General features: G+C 47.0%; 1 pseudogene across 1 annotated transcript; it reads right to left on the reverse strand.

Moving 5' to 3' along the window:
• Window positions 1-81: 81 nt before the first annotated feature.
• On the reverse strand, window positions 82-14,106 carry LOC143602201 (MOB kinase activator-like 1A; annotated as a pseudogene). Its single transcript, XR_013147789.1, has 8 exons — window positions 14,053-14,106; window positions 13,854-13,869; window positions 1,261-1,293; window positions 1,064-1,172; window positions 868-961; window positions 670-803; window positions 430-593; window positions 82-340 (listed from the first exon to the last, which is right to left on the reverse strand). The product of XR_013147789.1 is annotated as an MOB kinase activator-like 1A (transcript).
• Between the last annotated feature and the right edge of the window lie 291 nt (window positions 14,107-14,397).

Here is a 14,397-nt window from a genome sequence, read left to right on the forward strand (position 1 = left end):
ATGGTAAGGGTAAGGGATTTGTAACCTTGTACATTTGTCTACCAAAATAATAGTAAACGATGATCCGAACGCAGAGGACCGTTAATGGTGTTATAACTTTGTTACATACAATGCACGAACAACCAAAAACAAAAGCACGCGCGCAATATATAACATTAGTTACATTAGATAACATCTAGCACAACTCGCAAGTCGTAACCACGACACCTTATTCATCTCCCATATACAATCAAACTTATGTTATGGATATGAAAAACACAAAGGTATTTCAATAACTGACAATGGACTCTATAAGCTCATGAAGTGGGGCCAGCTCCTTCTTGTCAATCAAAGAAAACTCCTGCACATCAAAACATTATAAACCTTAACACACTTAAATCTTAAAACAAACAATAAACAAGTTGTTGGTGATGATGCAAGAAAACTTACACATGTAAACAATATGAAATGCTTGAAACAAGTGTTTAGATGGGCTTCTTCTTTAAGACTCACAATCTTCTGGAAATGTGTATGGTAAATATGAGCATATACGCGAAACAAACGTTTAAATATTGTTTTCACAACGTCCCTAAAATTAGCTGGAAACGGTGCTCCTGTAGAATAATTAAAAACCAACGTCACGCGAAACAGTTTATTACTCCAACGGTGCGTTATAGGCAGAATAGTTACCGAGTCTTTGAGGAAATATGGACTCATCATCCAACTGTGATTCAATCCAATCCATTAAATACTCGACATATTTTGGAGCGGAGACTTCAATAGGTTTCTTGATTTGCACACCGTCAGCCCATCGGTATTCATATCTGTAAATTTTATTTACATTAAATTCAAGATTCATGTATTGTTATAATATAAGAAAAAACATACTTTGGGCCTGCGGTCATGGTTGGGCAAATCTCGGGTGTGCAGAACTCGGTTAAGGTTCAATAAAGAAGATTCACCTGGTTGAAGAAATCCACAGCTGCAAATCAAAGAATTCAAAGTCAAAACAATTTCATTCATTTATGAATAATAATAATAATAATAATAATAATAATAATAATAAGATGTTTATTTATTTAACTGTTGACAGCAAGCCATTCATTAAAATCCTCTCCAGGAGGAAGCCTCACAGCTTCTCTCAAGTTTCCACTGCCCAAAGTGGCATCAATATGTTGCCTTAATTGTGCACCCTACAAAATAAAAATTGGATCTTTATATATTATAACAACACAAAATATGACATTTACTGATTGTGACAATAATATAAAAGAATGTAACCTTAGTGCCTGAAGGTGCACTCTTTTTTGGACGAAAAGTGAAGAAACGTGGATCTACTCACTGGTAGCAGATCTACTTTCCTCGGGTGTGATTATACTATTTCACCGATGGTTCTTCTGGATCAGTGTTCTTCCACCTACAAAATGAACAGCGCCGTTACTTACCCCTCAGAAAGGGACAGAGGGGTCCTCTTTGGGGTAACCCTCCGGCGTGAGAATCAGTATATTGTGGAGAAGATGATAATGTGTGTAAGAGAATCTCAAGAGTATTGCTTAATTGCTCAATACCCTCTGATTGTGAGACTGTGTGTTTGTATGTAACTGACTGTGAGTGAATGTAATTCAATATGATTGAATGTGATATCACTACCTGTAACTGTCAATGATTGAGTATGAATGTGTTCATCAAAGTGGAGTTGATGCTGTATTTATAGTGCCAGGGTTTCCACTGATTAGGCTCAACCTCGTTGGCCTCCTCCAATCGCACTGCGCCACGTGTCCTCTGGGACACCTGGCGCTTTCTCGTTGGTTGTAATCACGTGGTAGCACATGTGTCATGCTGAGTTGTCGACCTTTCATTTGGCAGCTGTCAACATCAGCATATTCTTATTCCTTAAAAAGATGCCTTCTGGAAGGTTGTCTGACGTGCACAATCAAGGTTGCCCTAATCCTGATTTGGATAAGGACGAGGTCGATTATGTGCATATGTGATATGCGCCCATCCTGAGGATGCGCGAGGTCTTCTCTTTATTCTCACGCGCAGATATTTCATGCGCAGATGTGATATGCACGAGCATGTGATATGCGCCGCGCGTTGATGCGCTGCGCGCATATGTGATGCGCGAGCATATGTGTGCCTGGGCAGATGTGATATGCACGAGCATGTGATATGCGCCGCGCGCTGATGCGCCGCGCGCATATGTGATGCGCGAGCATATGTGTGCCTGGGCATATGATGCCTGAGCATGTTTTGTATGCGCCATGCGCATAGGTTTTGGCTTTGTGCCTTCATAATGTCTTTATCTTGTGGGTTGACCCGCCTTGCTCGGTGTTGAGGCGGGTACATACCTCTTCAAGCCCCCCCAGTCTAATGTGTGTCTTATGTCGCGCGAGCGCAGTAAGATAGATATTAGACTTACTGATTTTGGTCTTTTAATGGGTTTTTGTCGTTTTCCTGGTTTTTTCCATGGTTGCGCGAAGTTCTATCCATTTGGTTGAAACGAAGGGTCCAAACACGTGGTTGGTTGGTGGTGTCGTGCGCCGTAAACGTGTCAGACGTTTCGTGTGCTCGAGGTGCTACAGTTGCCTTTCATGTCCCCTCGCACAGCTGTCTGGAACACGTGTCGCGCTCTCATTGGTTTGCACCTGCGAGTGGGGGCGCGTCTCTGCTCCGTGGCAGGTCCGTTACGTTTTTATGTCCCCTCAACAGTGTTAGGGACACGTGCCGCGCCCTCGTTGGCTTACACCTGCGAGTGGGGGCGCGTGAAATCCCATCAGTTACCACTTTTCTCTCTCCTGGGCCTATAAAAGCAGGTCCTTAGGAAATTTTTTATCTTCATCTTCATTGTTACTAATTTTCGAATTTCTGTCTTTCATATTCTGAATTGAGTGTTTTCATCGTTTCGAAACTTCGATTATCTGCTGCTGCAGTTGTATGTCTGATAGTTCAGACTCGTCTAGCCCCTCAATCACCTCTATTGCCTCTCGAAGACGCCGTGTGAAATCTGTGGTAATGTCGACATTGAAGCAAAAGGGGAAGGGGAAGAGGGTTGTTGAGACCACATCGGAGGAAGTAGGGAGGACCAAGGCCACCAAAAGGTGGAATGAAATCCCCTGCAAATTGAGGCAGGTTGATCTCGACAGCCTCATCGCCTCTCAGGGTTTTCCCACCCTGTTTGGCTGCATGTTGCCTGTGGCCGGGCAGACGGCGGCGGACCCGCCTCCCGTCTATATTTCGCTGTACACCCATTTTTTCACCCACTGCAACCTTCGTCTTCCGATGACAAGGTTTGTAGGCGCGGTGTTACGGTTTTTCGGGATTCATATATCCCAAGTCCATCCGTTTGGACTTGTGCGCATGACTCATTTCGAGTTCATGTGCAAATCACAGCGCGAGGAGCCCACCCCTCGGCGCTTTCAATTTTTTTACAAGCCCAAGATCCAAGATTCTTGGATCTCCTTTATTCCTCGCAGTCAGAAGGTTAAGTGCTCCACTGTTTCATTCAAGAGCCTTCATGACTGGTCCGAGAGGTTCTTCTACATAAGGGCTGGTGTGATACCCATCCGTACGACCATGCGCTCCATCTCTTCTGCGCCTGCGGATGTGGGTGTCCTCAAGAACCCAACTGGCGCCTGGGTTAAGAAACTGACCGATGAACCATCCCCCGCGAAGAAAATTTGCGAGGAGGCGCTGGTGGGGGTCGGCATGAGTAAGCTATGGGCCGACAGCGCGCTTGAGCCCGTTATCCAAGTCGACGGGTTGTGTAAGTTTATTTCATTGCTTTATTTCTTTTTCTGCGCAAACATAATTCTTTTTCTGATATCAGTTGACTTGTTTTTGCGCAGTCACCAAGGATTATATCCACGCCGCTTATGATGATCAAGTGGAGGGTGGCTCCGTCGCGCTTGGCGCTGGGGAGGTTTGTTTCCCAGATCGCTTCGATGACATGTTCATCCCAGTGGATCTGGAATTTGACTTTGATGGCGACGCGCCTGGTAAGCCTTCACACTTATGTTTATTCCTTGAGAATACCAAATTTTGCTAACACTTGTGTTACATGTATGGTAGATGCGCTGGAGAACTACGAGCTGGAGCTCGCGGAGGAGGAGGAGGAGGAGGAAGAGGAGGCGCCCCTACTAAAGCGCAAAGCTAAGGGGAAATCAGGCGCAGGGGGCAGTAAGAGACAAAAGAAAGATGACACCCCTGTCGCTCATCCCCATGCTCAAACGAAGGGACCTAAGGAAACCCAGGTGTTTACCACCATGGGTTCTTTAGCTTCCCTGCCTGTGAAAGTGGGCAGACCTCCTGTCCACTTGAGGTATGGTGGCGTCACCTCCTCCGTTCGCGCGGCTGAAGAGAGAAGCAGTGCCGCGCCTGCGACAGGTATACTTTGCTTATCTTCATCTGATTGAATTATTATTAAACCTTTGCTCCTTTGAATGTTTGCAGGACCGGCGACGGTTGCAGATCAGCCGCAGGCGCCACAAGGTGCTGAGGCTGCGCCGGGGTCTGCTTCGAAGTCCCCCGTTCTACCCTCTGAGAAGGGTAGAATGAACTTTATGGCGATGTTCGCCGCGCGAACAGAATTGCGCCAAGGTATGTTTTGCACATTTGTCTCCTGAATTTTTTCTTTTGGATTCAGTCGTAAACCAATTTTCCTTGTTGATTTGTTCATAGGAGTTGTAGCTGGAGTACAAGTTGCTGGCGACACTCCTGGCGCCGTTGCCGGCGCCGCTGGTTCTGGTCCTGCTCCTGCTAGTGCTGAGTCTCCCCTTATTGGGATTACAAAGGAGCAGGAAGCCGTATTGCGCGCCGAACTGGCGGCGTCGAAACCTCCCTCGCCTCCTCCTACGCACAGCCCTCTCCGCGAGGCTGGTTTGGAGCCCTCCAGGTCGCAGGAGAAGAGGCCTATCGAAGAAGATGAGGAGGATGAGGGGGCTCAAGCTGAAGACTCCTTGGGAGACCGCGCCAGCCCTGCGATGCCACAAGACTTCGCAGCGCAGACTTCTGGTGGGGCTGGTGCTGACTTTTCTGCTTCATCCCCGCTTGTATGTTTTAATTTGTTGCTCCGCTGCGCGTACCTCCATATAAGTATGTTTTATGACTTAGAACATTTCTTGTGTTTTGTAGGAAGGTGACCACGTTTATCGCCCGAGATGGAATATTAATGAAGACAGTTCCTTCCAATCCATGGGCGTATGCGAGGACTTCTGGGCTCATGTCGTGCCTCCTACTGAAAGGAGGTATCAGGAGGAGCGCACCTGCGCTGACTTGCTCAACGATCACATTTTCGCTGGGTCAGCTTTCTTTGCTGCCTCCCAAGAGCTTCATCACGATTATATTAAAGTACGCGATGCTCTTGTGGCAGCCCAGCAAGAGGCTAAGGTGGCTGCCTGGAACCTTTCTGATGCTCGCGCACGAGCTGAGAAACTCCAGGCGGAGCTCAGCGAAAATAGAGCAAGTGCCAACACCGCCTTTATTAAGCGCGGGCATGAGCTCCAGGCTGTGCGGGAGAAGCAGCAGGTGGCGGAGGCCGAAGTTGCCAAGTACGCGCGGAGAGTGCGTGTCTTGGAACAGCAGCCTGAGGCGCGTGACCAAGCTATCGTCCAGAGTATCACTGAGAAATCATCACTGGAGAGTGAGGTCGCGCGCCTGAAGAAGAAGTTGGCGGCCGCGCAGGCCGATAGAGATGAGGCCTTGGCGACGGCAGCGTCCAGCCAGGAAGCACTTGATGCTGCGCAGGCGGAGAAAGAAAAAATATTGGCGGCAGCAGCGTCTGATAAAGAGGAGCTAAAAAAGACCAAGGAAACTGTTGAGTTATTAAACTCACAGGTTCCTGCCCTCGAGACGTCTGTTGCTGGCCTCGCGCAGGATCGCCAATGGCTGGTGTCACAGGGCATGACTCGTTGCGCTTTGGCGATGAAATATTCCGCCGAGTTTCAGGCCCTTGTGATGGACTGCAATGCTGCCGCTCGCTTGGTGGGTCGAGCTGAAGGGTTTACGGATGGGTACGAATATGGTATGTTGAAGAAGAACCCATCCGAGTACCCTTACAAGAGCGACGCGGCCTGCGCGGACATGGCCGCGGTGGGGGAGAAGTATATGAATACTCCCATCCCCATCCTTATGCAGGTACCTTGACCTTAATGAGTTTTACTTGATTAATTTTTCAAGTGTTTTGTACTCAATACTTTTCTATTGATTTGCAGATTGCTGCGCTTGCTGACCAGCCCGACCTCGGCGCGCTAAAGAAGTTGCTCGATGAGTGCGAGAGGGCTGGTGGCGATGATGGTGGCGCGGGGGATGTTGCCCCTGCCAGCGGCTCTGGCGCGGCGAAAGAATCTGCTCCTGACACCGTCGTGATAGAAGACTCCATTGAGGAGGAAGAACTTGACTATGGTCAGTTCGGAGATGAGGAGCGGGCCGCGCCGGATGCTGAGGGAGATGATGAGGGTGATGAAGTGGCTGACGTCGACGTGGAGACCTGAGAAGCCCTTCATCTTTCTAATTTTTTTTTATTTTTTATACTTGTAATTTGTAACCCATCATACTTGTAAATTTCAATGCTATGGAATGAAACTTGTTTTCCCTTTTTCACATCTTGCGCATTTCCATTCATCTCTTCATGTTTGCTTGTATAGATATAAGATATGCTTGCACGTTAAAATAAGAACAAGGTTGTAAGGAAATTATTCACTTAACCATAGTCCTATTTTGTAAGTGGTTTCGCAGTATCTTGTTTATGCTGACATGCGCGATATATTTTCTCAATTCCTTTTTTGCGCGTCGAGGTCGCGCGGTTTTAATATGGAAGTATGAGTTTTAGCCATTACATGTCAGCATGTGTTACTCAGATATCCACTATGATTCCGCGCGCGACCTCGACCTGAGACCTTAACAACTATGATATGGCATGTACTTTGCCTTAGTTGTGTTTAAGGATTTTTATGATCAGGCTGCGCGGGATGTAAGATGGATGTTTGTGAGTGTTTTGAGCTAAGGCTCTTTGTTTTGGGCTAAGGCCCTGACGTTTTTAGAGTTAAGACTCCTTAACATGTTTGAGCTAAGGCTCGTAGGTTTGGGCTAAGGCCCTGACGTTTTAGAGTTAAGACTCGTTAACGCGTTTGAGCTAAGGCTCGCGCATGTATGTTTTACTTCGTTTTATTTCGTTTTGAAGTCAATATAGTGTTGTCATATTGCTCCAAATTAATAAAGGAAGTGTGAAACATGTATGCAAAGGTAATAGAACAAATATTGAAAGATAGCGCGAATCATCATTCATGATGGCTTAAAAGCCTTGATTACATATTTGAACTTTTACATGAAGCATTTTCTAAGTTGTGCCGCGTTCCACGCGCGCGGTATCTTTTTTCCATTCAAATCTTTTAAAGTGTAAGCGCCTTTCCCCAAATCTTCTGAAATTTGATAAGGTCCCTCCCAATTGGGGGACATTTTTCCTGGGGGTATTGCGCGGCTAGCTTCATTGTTTCGAAGGACAAAATCATTTTTCTTGAAGTGGCACTCTTTAACGCGCTGATTATAATATTTTTCCAGCTTTTTCTTGTATCTGGCTTCATTGATGATAGCCGCTTCTCTGCGCCCTTCAAGCAAGTTAAGGTCCAATCTTCTTTCGCGCTCGTTATCAGTCTTGCTCATCATGAGTACCCTATGGGATGGGCATCCAATTTCTGCTGGGATCATAGCCTCTGTCCCATAGGTTAGGCTGAACGGGGATTCGCCATTGCTAGTTTTGCTTAATGTCCTGTGCGCCCACAGGACATTAGGTAACTCTTCGACCCAAGAATGGGATTCTCCCTCCAACCTTTTCTTCAGCCCATTTAACAAACTTTGATTCGCGCGCTCCACTTGGCCATTCCCCTGAGGGTGGTAGACCGAAGTGAAGATTTGGTTGATGTGCAATTCCTTGAGCCAGCTGGATATCTTCCTGTCAGTGAATTGTTTGCCATTGTCGCTCACAATTTCCATAGGAAGGCCAAAACGGCAAATGATGTGGCTCCAGATAAATTGCTTCATCGCCTCAGCTGTGATTTTTGCTAGTGGCTTGGCCTCCACCCATTTTGTGAAATAGTCTATCGCCACTACCAAAAATTTCACTCGCCCTTGCGCTTGCGGCAGGGGCCCCACAATATCAATGGCCCATTTGTGGAAAGGCCATGCAGAGGTCACCGGAATCAAGTTGTTCTTTGGCCGCATGGTGTTTGGCGCGTAGCTCTGACATGCCTTGCATTTTTGTATTTCTTTTAGCGCATCCAAGTACATGCCTGGCCAATAGTAGCCCGAGCTCATTGCCTTGGCAACCACCATGCGCGGGCCAGCGTGTATGCCGCAGATTCCTTCGTGAATCTCCCTAATCACATAGCTTGCTTCTTCAGCATCCAGGCATTTCATGAGCGGTCCAAGATAAGAGCGTCGATATAATGTACCATCAAGTAGTTCATAGTTCTGCGCCTTGTGTCTTATCTTTCTCGCCTGTGCGCGATCGTCCGGTAACGTCCCCTCCTTCAGGAATTCCATTATTGGAGTTATCCAGGATGAAGGGGTTGTATGAATTACAAAGACCGATTGCGTTTGCACTGACGGGTTGCTCATCACTTCCACCATGACATCTTTGCCAAAGTGATCAAAATTAGTTGATGCCATCTTACTCAACGCGTCAGCGGACTTGTTTTCGCTGCGCGAGATGTGTATGATTTTGAAGAAGTCAAACTGCTCAACGAGCTTTTTTGCCTGCTCTAGATATAGAGGCATGGTGTTCTCCTTGGCATCATAAAGGCCATTGACCTGTGCAGCTACCAAGTAAGAATCAACATGTGCCTCTAGTCTTTTAACTCCAAACTTGCGCGCAATGCGCAGACCAGCCAGCAGGGCTTCATACTCAGCCTCATTGTTGGTACTCTTGAAGTCCAACCTAATAGCATAAGTATATTCATGATTATCAGGGTCCACCAGTTTGAGGCCTGCGCCGGACCCTTCGCTGTTGGAGGCTCCATCAGTGAATAGCCTCCAAACATCTTCTTCATCATTTGCTCGCGGAGGGTCTACCTCGCGCTGAGCTTCTTCAATCTTTCCCTCTGGGATTTCCGTGATGAAATCCGCCAAAACTTGACCCTTTATTGCTGGACGGGGCTTATAAGTGATCGTGTGCTCACCCAATTCCAGCGCCCACTTTGTCAGCCTTCCGGAGAGCGCGGGGCGTCGCAAGACTTGCTGGATGTTGTAACCTGTCAGAACTTCAATCGGATGACCATTGAAGTATCTGTGAAGCTTGCGCGACGCGTGTGTTAGTGACAAAACTAACTTTTCCATGATGGAATAGCGCGTCTCAGGGTCTGTCAGCACCCGACTCACATAGTATATTGGCGTTTGGATCCCCTTGCGATCCACCAATAATACTGCGCCGATAGCGCGGTCTCCAGCTGACAAGTACAATGTAAGGGTTTCGCCAGGAAGTGGAGCTGTGAGCGCGGGCAGCTTTATGAGACATTCTTTTATCTCACTGAAAGCTTGCTCAGCCTCAGGCGTCCACTTGAATTGGCTCTTCTTCAAGCAATTCCTCAAAGTGTTAACGAATGGAGTAGATTTGCTGGCGTGGTTCGCTAGGAACCTGTTGATTGACACCAATCTACCATTCAGCTTCTGAACCTCTTTCATGGTGGATGGTGAAGGCATGTCAAGGATGGCTTCCACCTTTTCAGGGTTCACCTTGAAACCATCCTTGGTGACCATTACACCAAGAAATTTCCCCTCTTCCGCGCCGAAAGTACATTTGCTCGGGTTGAGCTTCATGTTAACTTCCGTTAGTCGCTGAAGAGTTTCCTCGATGTCTTTGAGCATTTGTCTCTCCTCCCTGCTCTTGATCACCAAATCATCAACGTAGACTTCTAGATTTCTTCCGATTTGTTCACTGAAAACCGAATCCATAAGTCTCTGATAGGTGGCGCCCGCATTCTTTAGACCAAAGGGCATTTTTGTGTAACAAAAAACACCCTTGTCGGTCCTGAAGGCCGTCTTGTCTTCGTCTTGTGGTGCCATTTGAATCTGGTGATAGCCTTTGTAGGCATCCAGGAAACATTTGAGCTTGAATGGCGCCACGGAGTCCACCTTTGCGTCGATGTTTGGTAGGGGGTAACAGTCTTTCGGACATGCTTTGTTGAGGTCCTTGAAGTCAATACACATCCTCCATGACCCGTTGCTTTTCTTTACCATCACAGGATTGGCTACCCACGTCTGGTATCGGATCGGGCGGATGATGTTTGCGCGCAACAGGTCCTCAACTTGCTCATTCATGGCCTTCGCCTTTTCATCCCCCATGATTCTCTTTTTCTGAGCAATTGGCTCCACCGACTTGAACGTGTTAAGAGAATGTTGCGCCAAGTCTCGCGGGACCCCCGTCATATCGGAGTGTTGCCACGCGAAAACCGACGTGTATTTTGTGAGCAACCTTTTCATTCTCAATCTCGTTTCGTCTGAAATGGTAGCGCCAATTGTGACCGTTTGCTCTGGGAATTTTGGGTTTAAAATCCACTTCTCTGGCGCATTGTCTGCCATTGGAAGTTTCATTCTCCCTTCCCGCGGCGTACTTGTCACTGCGCACAAATGATCGCGGTAAACAAATGTTACGCCTGTTGGTGTAGGGAACCCCAATGCGCCGTGCGCTGGCGACGGTACAGCATTAAATTGGGCAATCGTTCCCCTACCCAGGATCATATTGTGGCATGACGTGGTGGGCAAGACCAAGAAGTTGACAACTTCGGCTCGCTTGTGCTCATCATCCCCCATAGTTAGTTCAAACTGAATCTGGCCTAGGGGATGGATGATTTCATTTGAAACACCACAGATTGGTGCGTTCACAATTTCGAGCCGCGCTTGGTCTGTCGGGTCTAACTTTCTGAAACATTGCTCATACATAATGTCAGATTCGCTTCCAGTGTCCACCAGGACCTTTGACACTTCGTAATGAGCAATGTGTGTGGTGATGACGAGAGGACTGCTTATTGAAGGGCCTCCCCTGATTCTTGGGAAGATGACTTGCTGCTCGCGCCAATCTCCGTGGATTTGCACGCTTCTCTTTTTTGACGTCTGCCCTTGTCGTCCCCCCTCAGCCACACAGATTCTTTTGTATTTCTTGCTGGCAGAGGCTCCTTCCGGTTGCTCATCTTCTATTCTTTGGTTTTTCACCAAGTGAGCCAGCCTGCCTGATTTTACATCCTTCTCGATCGCATCCTTTAAATGATGGCATGCGTCGGTGTTGTGGCCCGGGGACCTGTGAAATTCACAATATTTGCCACTGTTTTGCGGTCCCTTGTAGTGTAGTTGCTTGGGGGGCTTGAATTGAACATTCTCAGTACTTAACACCTGTGAAGGTGTTTTAGTGAGTGGAGTCCATATTCTTGGCAGAGGTCTGCTAGGATCTCTGCCGCCCTCCCTCTTGTCACCATCCCCGCGATTACGAACATCTTTTTGGGGCTGGGGTGAGCTTGGTTGCGCTTGCTTTTCTGCTGAAGAAAAACTTGTTGGCTGCAACCTGGACCATACAGAGTTCTGTTTGGCCCTCTTCTTTTTACTGCGCGGTGATTCAGCCTGATGCGCTCTTTCTCTTGCCCTATCTTGGGCAATCTGTTTTTCATTTCTCGCGAAAACTCGCGATGCCTCCATTAACTTGGCCCACGTGGTGGGCATGCCATCTTTGCTTATGAGAGCTCGTCGTAATTGATCACTGCGCGCGCCTTGTATAAAGGCCACGCGCAGGAGCTGCTCAGTTATACCCCCGATTGCCAGGGACTCCTGATTGAAACGAGTGATGTAATCTTCAATCGTTTCATCATTCCTGCGTACGCAGTGCATTATGTCATCAGGATCGCGCGTGTGCCTGCGCTGCTGTACGAAGTGGGCTTGGAACTTTTCTAATAGTTCCTCGAACCCATCAATTTGCCCAGTCGGCAAGCTCTCGAACCATACCCGCGCTGCGCCTGTGAGGCAGCGAGCAAACATATGACACCATGTTGGCATCGTCCAGCTCTCTAGGTTTCCCGTGTTATAGAAACCTTGCAAAAAGTCATCTGGATCTGTTGTGCCATCATATTTGCCCAGACCACTTGGCATCTTGGTCTTGTGCTGGATGGTAGCCTGCGCGATGCGCGCAGTAAACTTTGAGTGTTTTACCAAGATGGCTGGTCTGTAGGGTGTGGTTACGTCCACTTGCCCTCTGACCGGTGGGCTGTATGGCATGTGCAGATCCAGATCTGCTCTGGCTCCAGGCGCCATGTTCACAGGCGCGCGGAGCTGTGAGCCTCCTGCATGAGTATCCCGCGTCTTCCTCATGCTATGCACTTCTTCATCACTGAACTCAGTGTGTGCAGTGTGAACAGAATGTCCTTCTTCCGGCGCGCGCGGCCTCTTTGTAGTCTGCTTATCAAACGCTTGCCTTTGTGTTTGGTCGGCTAGCTTCTTCTGTTTGACCATTTCGTTGTACTTTTCCATCAGACGCCGCTGCTCGTTTATGAGCCATTCATTCGGATCATTTGTTTCTTCTTCTGGACCCATTGGTCCTTTCAGTTTCGCGCCGGCCATATTTTGTAACGCGAGATCGTCTGGAGGAGTTTCAGTCTGGCCGTGAGGGGTTGTGACGAAGGGACGGTTGCTGGTGGTACGCGTAGAATCACGCGGAACCCTCAGAACCTGCTGTCCGTCGTTAACACCCTCACGTTCAATATCCTCCAGAGCTTGATCAACGTTACGAACGCCAGAAACCATGGTGATTGATTTTTTTGTAGATCTGATTAGATCTGATTGCCGATGTAACAGTGGATTGCGCCAATGAAGAAACGTGGATCTACTCACTGGTAGCAGATCTACTTTCCTCGGGTGTGATTATACTATTTCACCGATGGTTCTTCTGGATCAGTGTTCTTCCACCTACAAAATGAACAGCGCCGTTACTTACCCCTCAGAAAGGGACAGAGGGGTCCTCTTTGGGGTAACCCTCCGGCGTGAGAATCAGTATATTGTGGAGAAGATGATAATGTGTGTAAGAGAATCTCAAGAGTATTGCTTAATTGCTCAATACCCTCTGATTGTGAGACTGTGTGTTTGTATGTAACTGACTGTGAGTGAATGTAATTCAATATGATTGAATGTGATATCACTACCTGTAACTGTCAATGATTGAGTATGAATGTGTTCATCAAAGTGGAGTTGATGCTGTATTTATAGTGCCAGGGTTTCCACTGATTAGGCTCAACCTCGTTGGCCTCCTCCAATCGCACTGCGCCACGTGTCCTCTGGGACACCTGGCGCTTTCTCGTTGGTTGTAATCACGTGGTAGCACATGTGTCATGCTGAGTTGTCGACCTTTCATTTGGCAGCTGTCAACATCAGCATATTCTTATTCCTTAAAAAGATGCCTTCTGGAAGGTTGTCTGACGTGCACAATCAAGGTTGCCCTAATCCTGATTTGGATAAGGACGAGGTCGATTATGTGCATATGTGATATGCGCCCATCCTGAGGATGCGCGAGGTCTTCTCTTTATTCTCACGCGCAGATATTTCATGCGCAGATGTGATATGCACGAGCATGTGATATGCGCCGCGCGTTGATGCGCTGCGCGGATATGTGATGCGCGAGCATATGTGTGCCTGGGCAGATGTGATATGCACGAGCATGTGATATGCGCCGCGCGCTGATGCGCCGCGCGCATATGTGATGCGCGAGCATATGTGTGCCTGGGCATATGATGCCTGAGCATGTTTTGTATGCGCCATGCGCATAGGTTTTGGCTTTGTGCCTTCATAATGTCTTTATCTTGTGGGTTGACCCGCCTTGCTCGGTGTTGAGGCGGGTACATACCTCTTCAAAAAGTCCTCTGATTCCTGCAAAACCCCAAATCAATAAATTAATAATAATATTATTATTATCAAAGAAACAAAGGCCCTCAATTTTCCTATAATAATAAATGAAGGTAATATAGATACCCAGATGAAGAAATGAAATGAAATTAAACCCTGAAAAATAAAATAAAATAAAAAGAAAAAGAAAGAAATTGTTGTTCTTGCCTGCCGAGACCGAAGAGGCTCATAATAATAATAAGAAATTGGTGTTTGATGGAATTTGATAATTTGGAGGAAATGGGTTGTCTTCTGTCACGTACTGTGATCGATCAATCGATCGCATCCAATGCCAGCTTCATGAATTGACAAGTGTTTAATCACATGTTTTAGATCTAATCACATATTAATTAATTAATTAATTTTAATTAACGATAATCTACCTATTTTAATAAAAGAAAAATAATTATCTTTCAAACTCATTCATACCTTAAATTTCCCGCTCAAATTATTATTTTATTTTTAATGAAAACATATTTATGTAAGTATAGTCAAAACATATTAATACGTTTT

The sequence above is a fragment of the Bidens hawaiensis genome, unplaced genomic scaffold (genome assembly GCF_021521415.1).
Source record: "Bidens hawaiensis isolate Kalapana, Puna unplaced genomic scaffold, B.hawaiensis_p1.1 tig00058113_1, whole genome shotgun sequence".
NCBI lineage: Eukaryota > Viridiplantae > Streptophyta > Magnoliopsida > Asterales > Asteraceae > Bidens > Bidens hawaiensis.